The sequence below is a fragment of the Pseudoliparis swirei genome, chromosome 6 (assembly GCF_029220125.1).
Source record: "Pseudoliparis swirei isolate HS2019 ecotype Mariana Trench chromosome 6, NWPU_hadal_v1, whole genome shotgun sequence".
NCBI classification, from domain to species: Eukaryota; Metazoa; Chordata; class Actinopteri; order Perciformes; family Liparidae; genus Pseudoliparis; species Pseudoliparis swirei.
The window spans coordinates 28,103,912-28,116,266 of record NC_079393.1 but is presented as its reverse complement, the minus strand read 5'-3'; the positions used below and the strand labels follow the sequence as shown (position 1 = coordinate 28,116,266).

Sequence of the window (12,355 nt, the reverse complement as noted above, 5' to 3'; positions counted from 1 at the left end):
AAGAAACTCTAATTTAAGAGACGGAGTCATAACCGAGTTAATTTAAGAAACATTGATATGTTTGGCAACCTGACACCATTTCTTTCATTTCTTTTTATTTTATATTTAAAAGCAGAACGTTATTGCTCTTCAGTCCCCTGTTTATGATGGTAATGTTAACCTTATATATATCATGCTCACACATGCATAAACATCAGCACTAAACACAAAGTAGAGCGGAGGCTGATTGGAATGTTTATTCATTTCTCAGGTACAAGACCTGGTGATGGTTGGAAATGAAGTCAGAGACCCATCACTTTTATCTCAGGTCATGAATTTTGGAAGCACATTTCTGGGATCACATCCAGTGGGATCGATGGAGAGATGCTACAATGTGTATATGAACATATTTTTGTAATCTGGTTTAACTTTAGCTTCTTCATCCCAATGTTCCAGTGACTGACATGTCCGAAGAACTCTGAGCCTAAACGTTACCATAACTGTCCCAGTGTCCCAGACATGTCATTACAGAACATGCCCGCTCTATTTTCCCCTCACAGAAATATGAAATCATCCCGACCGCATGGCGAGCAGCCGGAGGTCGGGCCTGAGGTCGGCTGCTGTTTGGCTTCTTTACACGTGCAGCCGGTCTGTCATCATGTGACCAGAGCTCTGGGTGTGTCTGACAGGCAGCCTGCCGAGAGGGGAAACATCTGGCCTGCTGTGTTCTGTGTGACATCACACTGCCCCCTGCTGGGTTCCACCAGTACTGCCACGCCATGCTTAGATCACATACGCATGCTGGTTCGAGTTGTGTTATCCAAACTGCAAAAAGATCCTAAACATATACATTTGTCAGATTTTGCTTGGTGTTTTAATTATCATTAATGTTTACAACATTAATAAATCTCTTACTCTCTCTGAGTCGTGGTGAGTTGCTCCTCTGTGCCATCAGTGTGTTGAGACACCGCAGACTTCTGCTGGAAATGGCAATTTATTCATGAAGCACATTTATGTTTAATTTATTGAAGTGAAGGCATTTTCTGTTAATTATTTTTCATGATTAGTAGATTTTCACAGAGCTGCCCAGCGAAACCAGAGCCCTGACACACCAAACCCCATAAAGACGATGCGTGTTTTTGGAAAAAGTACCCGTCAAAAATTATTATAGTATTTATTTGAGATTTTCCAGCTTCATGACATTTTGTATTTCATTACAAAAACAAGTGTTCCAACAGTTTGTGATATACCCCACACATTCTAACAATACACACAGAACAATGGAGGGTCCATCTGGAACCGAAAATGGTTCTTCAGAGTGATGCCATAGAAGAACCATTTCTGGTTCCACAAAGAACCTTTCAAACCAGGGTTCTTTAAAGAACCATGTCCTAAACAAGTTTTTCAAAGAACCAATAAAGGTGTCTCAAAGAACCTTTAAAAAAATGTTTTTAAGGCACCGTTTCTGGTTCCACAGAGAACCTTTCAAAAAAGGGTTCTTTAGAGACCCATGTCCTTAAAGAGTTCTTCAAAGAACCTATAAAAGTGCCTCAAAGAACCTTCAACAAATGGTTCTTTCAAACACCATTTCTGGTTCCACAATGGACCTTTCAAACCAGGGTTCTTTAGAGAACCATATTTAAGAACCACTACTTTTCCGTGTATGAAGTGATCGGCCCTTTGTACATTTGGTATTTCAGAACGTCTAGCGGTCCGATCAGGTGAAGTGGGCCTGGTAGGCCAGCAGGTACCCCGTTGTACATGTAGATCTGCCTGTTGGTGGGGTTGTAGCTCAGGCTGGCCACGCCCTTCTTCACCTTCTCCAGCGGCAGAGCCAGCGTTGTCCTCTTTGCCCGTCGCCGTGTCGAAGGCATAGAACACCTCCTCCTGGAACTCGTCCACGCATCGCGTGCGAGCACGCCACACCACGAACGCGTTGCTCACCGCTTCTTGAACAGCCTGGTCTCCCACGTCCTGAGTTGGCGTTGATCTCGGCCTCGCCGTCCCAAACCAGCCGGCTCACCACCAGATTACCGTGGTTACCGACGGTGGCGTACAGGACCCACAGTCCCGACTCGTCCGCCTCCACGCCCACGCCGCTGTTGGCTCGGCAGTCGAGTAGCAGTACGGGAAGTTGTTTTTGAATCCCACGCCGACGCCGGGGAGCGTCACCCGGTGGACGGCGTTGCTGCTCAGGTCGTAGCGGCAGACGTCGGCAGAGCGGGCGCAGTGGTAGTACAGCGCGTCGCCATGCAGAACGCCACTGGGACCCTCGATGGCGTTGGCGTGAGTGTAGGACGGAGCCACGGCGAAGTCCTTGTGGTTGGCGGACGCCATGAAGTCTTCGTAGGTCTGGTACAGGCGCAGGGTGTTGCCCCATATGTGGCTGTTGAGGAGAGGCTGGACCCAGTAGCTGGTCTTCTGGCCCTCACGGCCCATCTGGGCCTGTTGGCCCCAGGACCCGGAGGTGAAGGTCTTCCCGTAGGGACTGACCTTTGTCAGGACCGGAGCGCTGATGTTGGAGATCAGGCCCTTGAGGCAGTGCCGGTCCCGGCCTGGAAACAGAGACATGAAGATGTGAGTTCAGGTAGTCAACACCGGGACACAGGCAGCCAACACCGGGACACAGGTAACCAACACCAGGATAGAGGTAGCCAACACCGGGATAGAGGTACCCAACACCAGGATAGAGGTAGCCAACACCAGGATAGAGGTAGCCAACACCAGGATAGAGGTAGCCAACACCAGGATAGAGGTAGCGAACACCGGGATAGAGGTAGCCAACACCAGGATAGAGGTAGCCAACACCAGGATAGAGGTAGCGAACACCGGGATAGAGGTAGCCAACACCAGGATAGAGGTAGCGAACACCGGGATAGAGGTAGCCAACACCAGGATAGAGGTAGCCAACACCGGGATAGAGGTAGCCAATACCGGGATAGAGGTAGCCAACACCAGGATAGAGGTAGCCAACACCAGGATAGAGGTGGCCAACACCGGGATAGAGGTAGCCAACACCAGGATAGAGGTGGCGAACACCGGGATAGAGGTAGCCAACACCAGGATAGAGGTAGCGAACACCGGGATAGAGGTAGCCAATACCGGGATAGAGGTAGCCAACACCAGGATAGAGGTAGCGAACACCGGGATAGAGGTAGCCAACACCAGGATAGAGGTAGCGAACACCGGGATAGAGGTAGCCAACACCAGGATAGAGGTAGTCAACACCGGGATAGAGGTAGCCAACACCAGGATAGAGGTAGCCAACACCAGGATAGAGGTAGCCAACACCAGGATAGAGGTAGCGAACACCGGGATAGAGGTAGCCAACACCAGGATAGAGGTAGCCAACACCAGGATAGAGGTAGCGAACACCGGGATAGAGGTAGCCAACACCAGGATAGAGGTAGCGAACACCGGGATAGAGGTAGCCAACACCAGGATAGAGGTAGCCAACACCGGGATAGAGGTAGCCAATACCGGGATAGAGGTAGCCAACACCAGGATAGAGGTAGCCAACACCAGGATAGAGGTAGCCAACACCAGGATAGAGGTGGCCAACACCAGGATAGAGGTAGCCAACACCGGGATAGAGGTAGCCAACACCAGGATAGAGGTAGCCAACACCAGGATAGAGGTAGCCAACACCAGGATAGAGGTAGCCAACACCGGGATAGAGGTGGCCAACACTGGGATAGAGGTAGCCAATACCAGGATAGAGGTTGCCAATACCGGGATAGAGGTAGCCAACACCAGGATAGAGGTAGCCAACACCGGGATAGAGGTAGCGAACACCAGGATAGAGGTAGCCAACACCGGGATAGAGGTGGCCAACACTGGGATAGAGGTAGCCAACACCAGGATAGAGGTAGCCAACACCGGGATAGAGGTAGCCAACACCAGGATAGAGGTAGCCAACACCAGGATAGAGGTAGCCAACACCGGGATAGAGGTAGCGAACACCGGGATAGAGGTAGCCAATACCGGGATAGAGGTAGCCAATACCAGGATAGAGGTAGCCAACACCGGGATAGAGGTAGCCAACACCAGGATAGAGGTAGCCAACACCAGGATAGAGGTAGCCAACACCGGGATAGAGGTGGCCAACACCGGGATAGAGGTAGCCAACACCGGGATAGAGGTAGCCAATACCGGGATAGAGGTAGCCAACACCAGGATAGAGGTAGCCAACACCAGGATAGAGGTAGCCAACACCGGGACACAAGTAGCCAACGTCCGGACAGAGGTAGCCAATGAATCGCCCGTGTATAAATAAACTTTGTCAAGGCTTTTTTTCCTGAGGCTAGCGTATATATTCTTATAAGATCGTATTAATAACGTTATAATAATAATTGACAGCCAGCTTACCCAAATAATGTCGGTCTATAATGAAATGTGCCTGAGGTAATGAATGGGAAATTTATGAAAAAGGACATTCATGACAAACTGGTTTGAGGAATTCAATTCAATTCAATTCAATTTATTTGTATAGCCCAATTTCACAAATTACAAATTTGTCTCGGAGTGCTTTACAATCTGTACACATAGACATCCTGCCCCAAAACCTCACATCGGACCAGGAAAACTCCCAAATAACCCTTCAGGGGAAAAAGGAAGAAACCTGCAGGGGAGCAAAGAGGAGGATCCTCTCCAGGATGGACAGGTGCAATAGATGTAATGTGTACAGAAGGACAGATTTAGAGTTAAAATAACACTTTCTTGGACACCAGATCTACATTTAGCTGACAGAACAAGTTTCACATTCTGGGGATTTAGTCAACACCTCAGATCTGATTCTTCAGTTGATATAAATACCAAATAAATTGCATTTTCTATTCATTTTATTAATCACTACTGCACTGTGCAATGTTGATAGGAAACATGTTATTCTGCTGGAGGTCAATGTTTTCCTGAGAGCCTTTATTACAGTTTACACACACACACACACACACACACACACACACACACACACACACACACACACACACACACACACACACACACACACACACACACACACACACACACACACACACACACACACACGTGCTTGCTCTGAAGTCTCTGGGATGGTCTTGCAGGACTCGGCGTCGTTCTTCACGGAGCTTCTCTTTGACGGTCTTCATGTTGATCGTGTCCCACATCTTCATCCTGTCTACAGATGTACGCAGTTTACCCATCTAACACACACACACACACACACACACACACACACACACACACACACACACACACACACACACACACACACACACACACACACACACACACACACACACACACACACACACACACACACACACACACAGTTAAACAAACATCTCTTTGTTAAGAGATACATGCAAAATACTAAATATCTTACATGTCTTGCTAAAGTAATACACACCTACACAAACTATTGTAAACATTTCATTTTTGTATCACACCAGCTTTTAGCTTTGAATGACATGTCCAACCTGTGTTAAGTTATTTAGAATAATTTATTTTAGAATTACAGATGATGTGCTTATGGTTCTATGGGCTGGACCATAGATTACTACATTATTAGTGTGTGCTTTGAGTAATCTTTGATCTGTCCATGGTCTTAAAAGATTTAAAATAATATTTCTTCATATGGTCGTTTGAATTCTCTTGATGCGTCACTATATTTCAGTTGGGTCTTTAACGTTTGTTATTAATTTTCTGTTTTGTAGCGATGCTCAGCGTTCGTATTGATATCACGTTGTTCTTTGCTGTGTCGTGTGATATTGGCTGAGTTCCACTTCCTGTCACCCGGGCATCGCTCTGGGACACGAGGCTCTACCTCGTTGGAGAGCTTGGTGGTCAGGCGGTTGTTGATCTGGCTGTGGATGGCGCCGATGTCCGCCTCCAGCCGGCTGAGCTCCTGGCCCAGCAGGCGCAGAGGCAAGCCGGTGTACAGGCCCCGGTCGTGGAGGTACCGGTGAGGCTCCAGCCGCTTCGTCACGTTCTTGATCAGAGCCTCGACCGCAGGGAGCCGCCTGCTGGACAGCGCCACCTGCAGGAGCACAGACACCCTGCATGCCTTTCAGGATTCCAGGTTCAAGAATTCTGAAATGTTCTTTTCCTCATTTCCATTGTGTCCCCATGGATGGGCTTCAGAGACCTTCAGCTCCAAAATGTCCCAAAGAGAACAATACAAACCAGGAAGAGACTCCAAATGACCACAACAAACAATTAGAAAGACACACAAAACAACTATAATGTGTTGCAACACAACTATAAAGACATAGAAAACCATTAGAAAGACATAGAAAACAACTATTAAGACACACAAAACAACGACATCATGTAGCAAAACAACTATAAAGACATAAAAAACAACTATTAAGACACACAAAACAACTACAATGTGTTGCAAAACAACTATTAAGAAATAGAAAACAACTATTAAAACATGCAAAACAACTATTAAGAAATAGAAAACAACCATAAAGACACAAAACAACTATAAAGACAAAACACAACTATAAAGACATAGAAAACAACTATTAAGACCGAAGAAAATACAACATGTAGCAAAACAACTATAAAGACATGCAAAATGACTGAAAAGAAACTTAAAAACACAAAGAGTACAAAGTCATGCAAAACAATTACAAAGAGATACGAAACAACCACGGACACAAAATGACCACAAAGAAATATAAAACAACAATAAGAGACACAAAACGACCACAAACAACAACGAAGAGGCAAAACATGTTTACAAAGAGACACAAAACCAGAGAGATGGAGCTCCACTAAAGAGACATATCAGGCACCGGGGCCTCATGGTCCTCTTAGTGGTGAGGCGGAGCTTCTAGAAATGTATACACATTAGAGTGGCATCTCTGCAGAAGTGCTGACCTGTGGAGGCTGTATTCATACGGCGTGCATGACTCACCTGGTCCTGCAGGCGGCTCAGGGAGGCCTCACAGGACTGGACCTGGCTCAGCGCGGCGGCGTAGCCGGCGGCGGGGAAGCGCCACACATCCGGGTTCACCTGGCACACACACGCGCCGTCCTTCCTCCGACCCGACAGCCGCTGGGCGTCCACCTGCAGGAGACACAGAACACTGAGGACGTCTCCACGAGGCCCTCAGGAGAGAGAAGCTTCTCCTCGAGGAGGACATCCAACCCACCGCAGGCGTGGAGGAGAGCAGCAGCAGCAGCAGCAGCAGCATGTTGGCAGCTGGACGGATGTGTGGAGGACTGAAGTCGCCTCCTCTCCTCTCAGATGACCCTCGCCACGCGTCCTGGACCACCCCGGGATGTGAAACTGTGGACTTTCACAGCGGGTCAGATCCATTCAGCACTTCCCCCCGGCGGTCATCATTTCCCCTTTGCAACGCCTGCAATGTGTCTCATGTTAAAAAAAAACACAGCGTCATGTCACTCAGCTCAAAGGTTAGGGTTATAATTTTATTATAATGATTATAATTTTATTATAATTATTATGTTATTATAATTATTATTTTATTATAATTATAATTATAATAATAATATGAATTATTATTATTATTATCATTCTCCTCTTCCTGTGAGGTGACAGTGGTAGTCACTGCACATCATTATATATGTTAATTTTTGTTTCTTTTTAATTCCTCTTTGTTGTGTCCTTAACAAATATTTTTTTAATGTACTCTGTAATTAGGTCTATATTTATTGCTTGAACAAATTGAATAAAGCCTATATTTTGATTGCACAATGAGGGCCCGCTGGTGTGAGAACCTGGGAACTCCGTGAGTACGGAGCGCTCACTTCCTGTTCCTGAACGCCGTCCTGAAACCCCGAAGTTACGATACCAGTCGCCACTTCCCTTTCACGTGAGGAAATAACTTCTGACAGCGACGCTGTTCTGTGCTGAGGACTTAATGATAAGGTCAAAAGGTCGTTAGGAAATTGTTGCCCGACGACGGCACAAATAAACTGCCTATACCAAATATATAACAATACTAAATATAATTAAACGCTCCACGCTGCTCATTGGACCACGACTCAGGTAAACTCAGGTGGACTCAGGTAAAATGGTTCTTCAGAGTGACGCCATAGAAGAACCATTTCTGGTTCCACAGAGAACTTTTCAAACCAGGGTTCATTTAAGAACCATTTCCGAAAGAGTTCTTTAAAGAACTTATAAAGGTGTCTTAAATGGAAGAATGGTTCTCCAGTACGTGATGGTTCTTCAAAGCCTTTAGAGAACCATTTTTTTCAGAGGAAGTGAGCCCTCTCTGGAGGACGTGGTCAGTGACTGGTCAGTGGGGGAGGTGACTGGTCAGTGGGGGAGGTCAGTGGTCAGTGGGGGAGGTCAGTGGTCAGTGGGGGAGGTCAGTGGTCAGTGCTGGTAAGCTGCTGGTCCGCTCAGACGCACCATGAAGCTGGCTGTGACCCTCCTGCTATGCGCTCTGCTCGCCCTCGGCCAACAGGTAACGACAACTCTTTCAAAATGTAATTACTTATCTTAAATGTATTCATATTTATTTCTAACCAGGTGTGTTTTAACTTCCAGGCGCCTTCCAGCGAGTGTGAGTGTGAGTTGACGTCTTCAGAGAAGATGTTCCCTCGAGACAGACTGCAGGCGGTGGAGGACGGGGCATCCAAATGCAACAGCGACATCACCCCACAGAAGGAAAGTTGTTCCCTAAACCAGCCGTCAAAAACACTATCATCATTGGGATATCTATCAAATATCAGGAGTGGACAATTCTTATTTCAATTATTTATTATATTTATTTCATTCAGTTTAATAATTTCATCCTTTATTTTTTATTTAATTTTAATTTAATTTAATTTCATTCATTCATGCATCCATTATTATCATCCGTTTTATTTTAATTAAATAATTGCAATCTATTCATTATTATCCTTATTTCTCCTCTTCTTTTTTTCCTAAAGTGAGCACCATTGGATGTTTGTTGTTCTTTGTGTGTTGTTCCCTGAATATCACGTGTACCAAGACATACAACTGGAACATTGACAGAGAAAGTGACTGTATAAAAAATACATATTGTTATGTTGTTGAAAACTACATTTAAAAAAGTGAGCCAGCAAACCGACATGGTAATAATAAAGACGTGTGTCCCGCCTGCAGGTGTCCGAGCTGGACCTCCTGCTGCTGGCTCTGCAGCGCCGGCTGCCCCAGCTGCAGGAGGACGTGTCCACGCTGGAGAGGGAGGACGACGGGCAGCTCTACGGGGTCATCAGCCTGCAGGTGGTGGAGAACGAGCTGGCGCAGATCAACCAGCTCGTAGCCAGGCTCAAGAGCGCCACCTCTGGCCATCGGAGCCTCACTGCCAACGCCACCCAACAGGTAGGCGGTCCGAGAGTGGCGTCGTGGAAGAAGGCAGCCGTGGGAACATCTGCTCAAAGTTTAGATGGAATGACGTAGTCAGCGTGACGTAGTCAGCGTGACATAGTTAGCCTAACGTAGTCAGCCAAACGTAGTCAGTCTAACATAGTCAGCGTTGAGTAGTCATCGTGACGTAGTTAGCGTGACGTAGTTAGCGTGACGTAGTTAGCGTGACGTAGTCAGCGTGACGTAGTCAGCGTGACGTAGTTAGCGTGACGTAGTCAGCCAAACGTAGTCAGTCTAACATAGTCAGCGTTGAGTAGTCATCGTGACATAGTTAGCGTGACGTAGTCAGCGTGACGTAGTTAGCGTGACATAGTTAGCGTGACGTAGTCAGCGTGACGTAGTTAGCGTGACGTAGTCAGCCAAACATAGTCAGTCTAACATAGTCAGCGTTGAGTAGTCATCGTGACGTAGTTAGCGTGACGTAGTTAGCGTGACGTAGTCAGCGTGACGTAGTTAGCGTGACGTAGTTAGCGTGACGTAGTCAGCGTGACGTAGTCAGCGTGGCGTGGTCAGCGTGGCGTGGTCAGGCGTGGCGTGGTTAGCGTGGCGTGGTCAGCGTGACGTGGTCAGCGTGGCGTGGTCAGCGTGGCGTGGTCAGCGTGATGTAGTCAGTGTGGCGTGGTTGCGTGGCGTGGTCAGCGTGGCGTAGTCAGCGTGGCGTGGTCAGGCGTGGCGTGAAGTGGCGTGGCGTGGTCAGCGTGACGTAGTCAGCGTGACGTAGTCAGCGTGACGTAGTTAGCGTGACGTAGTCAGCGTGACGTAGTCAGCGTGACGTAGTCAGCGTGATGTAGTCAGCGTGACGTAGTCAGCGTGACGTAGTCAGCGTGACGTAGTTAGCGTGACGTAGTTAGCGTGACGTAGTCAGCGTGACGTAGTTAGCGTGATGTAGTTAGCGTGACGTAGTCAGCGTGATGTAGTCAGCGTGACGTAGTCAGCGTGACGTAGTTAGCGTGACGTAGTTAGCGTGACGTAGTCAGCGTGACGTAGTCAGCGTGACGTAGTTAGCGTGACGTAGTCAGCGTGACGTAGTCAGCGTGACGTAGTTAGCGTGATGTAGTTAGCGTGACGTAGTCAGCGTGACGTAGTTAGCGTGACGTAGTTAGCGTGACATAGTCAGTGACTTCCAGTACAACACGGAGTCATGCCATCTGCAGAAGTACTCTGATGATTCTGCAGTGGTCGGGTGTATTAGGGATGGACGGGAGGAGGTACAGGGCAGTGGTGAGTGACTTTGTAAAGTGGGCCGATGAGAACCACCTGCGGCTGAACGTGGCCAAGACCAGAGAGATGGTGGTGGACTTCAGGAAGGCGACAGCTCTACACCTCTGAGTGTCCTGGGAGTGGACGTGGACATGGTGGAGGAGTACAAGTACCTGGGCGTCTCCATCGACAGCCGACTGAACTGGAAGGCCAACATCAACGCTGTGTACAAGAAGGGGATGAGTCGACTCTTTTCCTGAGAAAGCTTGATCCTTCAACGTGTGCAGCAAGATGTTGGAGTTGTTCTACCAGTCGGTTATGGCCAGTGTGCTGCACTTTGCCATTGTCTGCTGGGGGAGCAGCATCGGAGCAGTGACACCAGCCGTCTTAACAAACTGGTTAGGAAGGCTGGCTCCATCATCGGCTGCCAGCTGGAGCACCTGGAACAGGTGGTGGAGAGGAGGACGTTGAAGAAACTGGTGTCCATATTGGACAACCCGGACCACCTTCTCCACCCCCTCTTACAGGGACAGAGGAGTACTTTCCAGGCGTCTCCTCACGCTCCGCTGCCACAAGGAGAGATACAGGAGAACATTCCTGCCGACGCTATGAGGCTCTACAACAGTTCACCTTGCCAGATCACCTAACCCTTCTTATATTTTGTGTTTTGGTTTTTATTCTTGTGTGTTGCTGCTACTGACTCGACAAATTTCCCCTTGGGGATTAATAAAGTATATATCTATCTATCTATCTATCTATCTAGTCAGCGTGACGTAGTTAGCGTGACGTAGTCAGCGTGATGTAGTCAGCGTGATGTAGTTAGCGTGACGTAGTCAGCGTGACGTAGGTAGCGTGACGTAGTCAGCGTGATGTAGTCAGCGTGACGTAGTCAGCGTGACGTAGTCAGCGTGACGTAGTTAGCGTGACGTAGTCAGCGTGATGTAGTCAGCGTGACGTAGTCAGCGTGACGTAGTCAGCGTGACGTAGTTAGCGTGACGTAGTCAGCGTGATGTAGTCAGCGTGACGTAGTTAGCGTGACGTAGTCAGCGTGACGTAGTCAGCACTCAAACTGGGTACAACATTATTTGTTGTCTCTCTCCGTTTTGAAATAGTACATATCTTTTCCAAAATAAGGTTCAATGTGGGAAACCAATTAAGCCCCGCCCACAAGGGTGGGTAAAATCCATTGACATTTTTTTTTATACAAAAGTTCCAACACCAAAACAGAGCAACGTGAACGGATCCCACATGAAACGTCGTGAAACTAAATGTAAGACAAATGAAGGAACGTACATCCTGCTGCAGAGCACCGTGGGGACCTTGAATGCATCGCTTCAGCTCATCTGGTTCTGATACAACAGCTCACACCGTCAGGGCAGAACGACGTAGTCCTGTGACTGTCACCTTGCGTTTTGAACCGGTTCTGATACCAAAGCGACCTGACCAGGTGTGTTTGATTAGTTCTGTTGTCCATGTGTGAGCCGCTCCAGTTCCTCTGAGGTGATTCTGCGTTGGAGAAAACAAAGTGTCTGTTCTGCTAGTTGGAGAACCTGAAAGCAGCGCTGACGGAGCTGGAGGCGTACGACACCATGCGGGTGGTGACCACGCAACAAACCAACCAGCGTCTGAGGAGAGACCTGGACCAGTGCACCAACGGACTGACCACGTCGCCGAGCCCAGCCGGCCTCCACGGGTACGCTCCAGACTGTTCCCTTTGCACTTCTCTTCCACTTCAACTGGAACAACCAGAACATGTGACTCTGCTTGTGGAGCCATTATGAATGTTGCATCATCGGCCTGATGAGGGTTCTGGATCAAATG

General features: G+C 47.9%; 1 pseudogene; it reads right to left on the bottom strand.

The window, feature by feature from the left end:
* Window positions 1-1,139: 1,139 nt before the first annotated feature.
* On the bottom strand, window positions 1,140-7,284 carry LOC130194830 (olfactomedin-like; annotated as a pseudogene).
* Window positions 7,285-12,355: the final 5,071 nt, after the last annotated feature.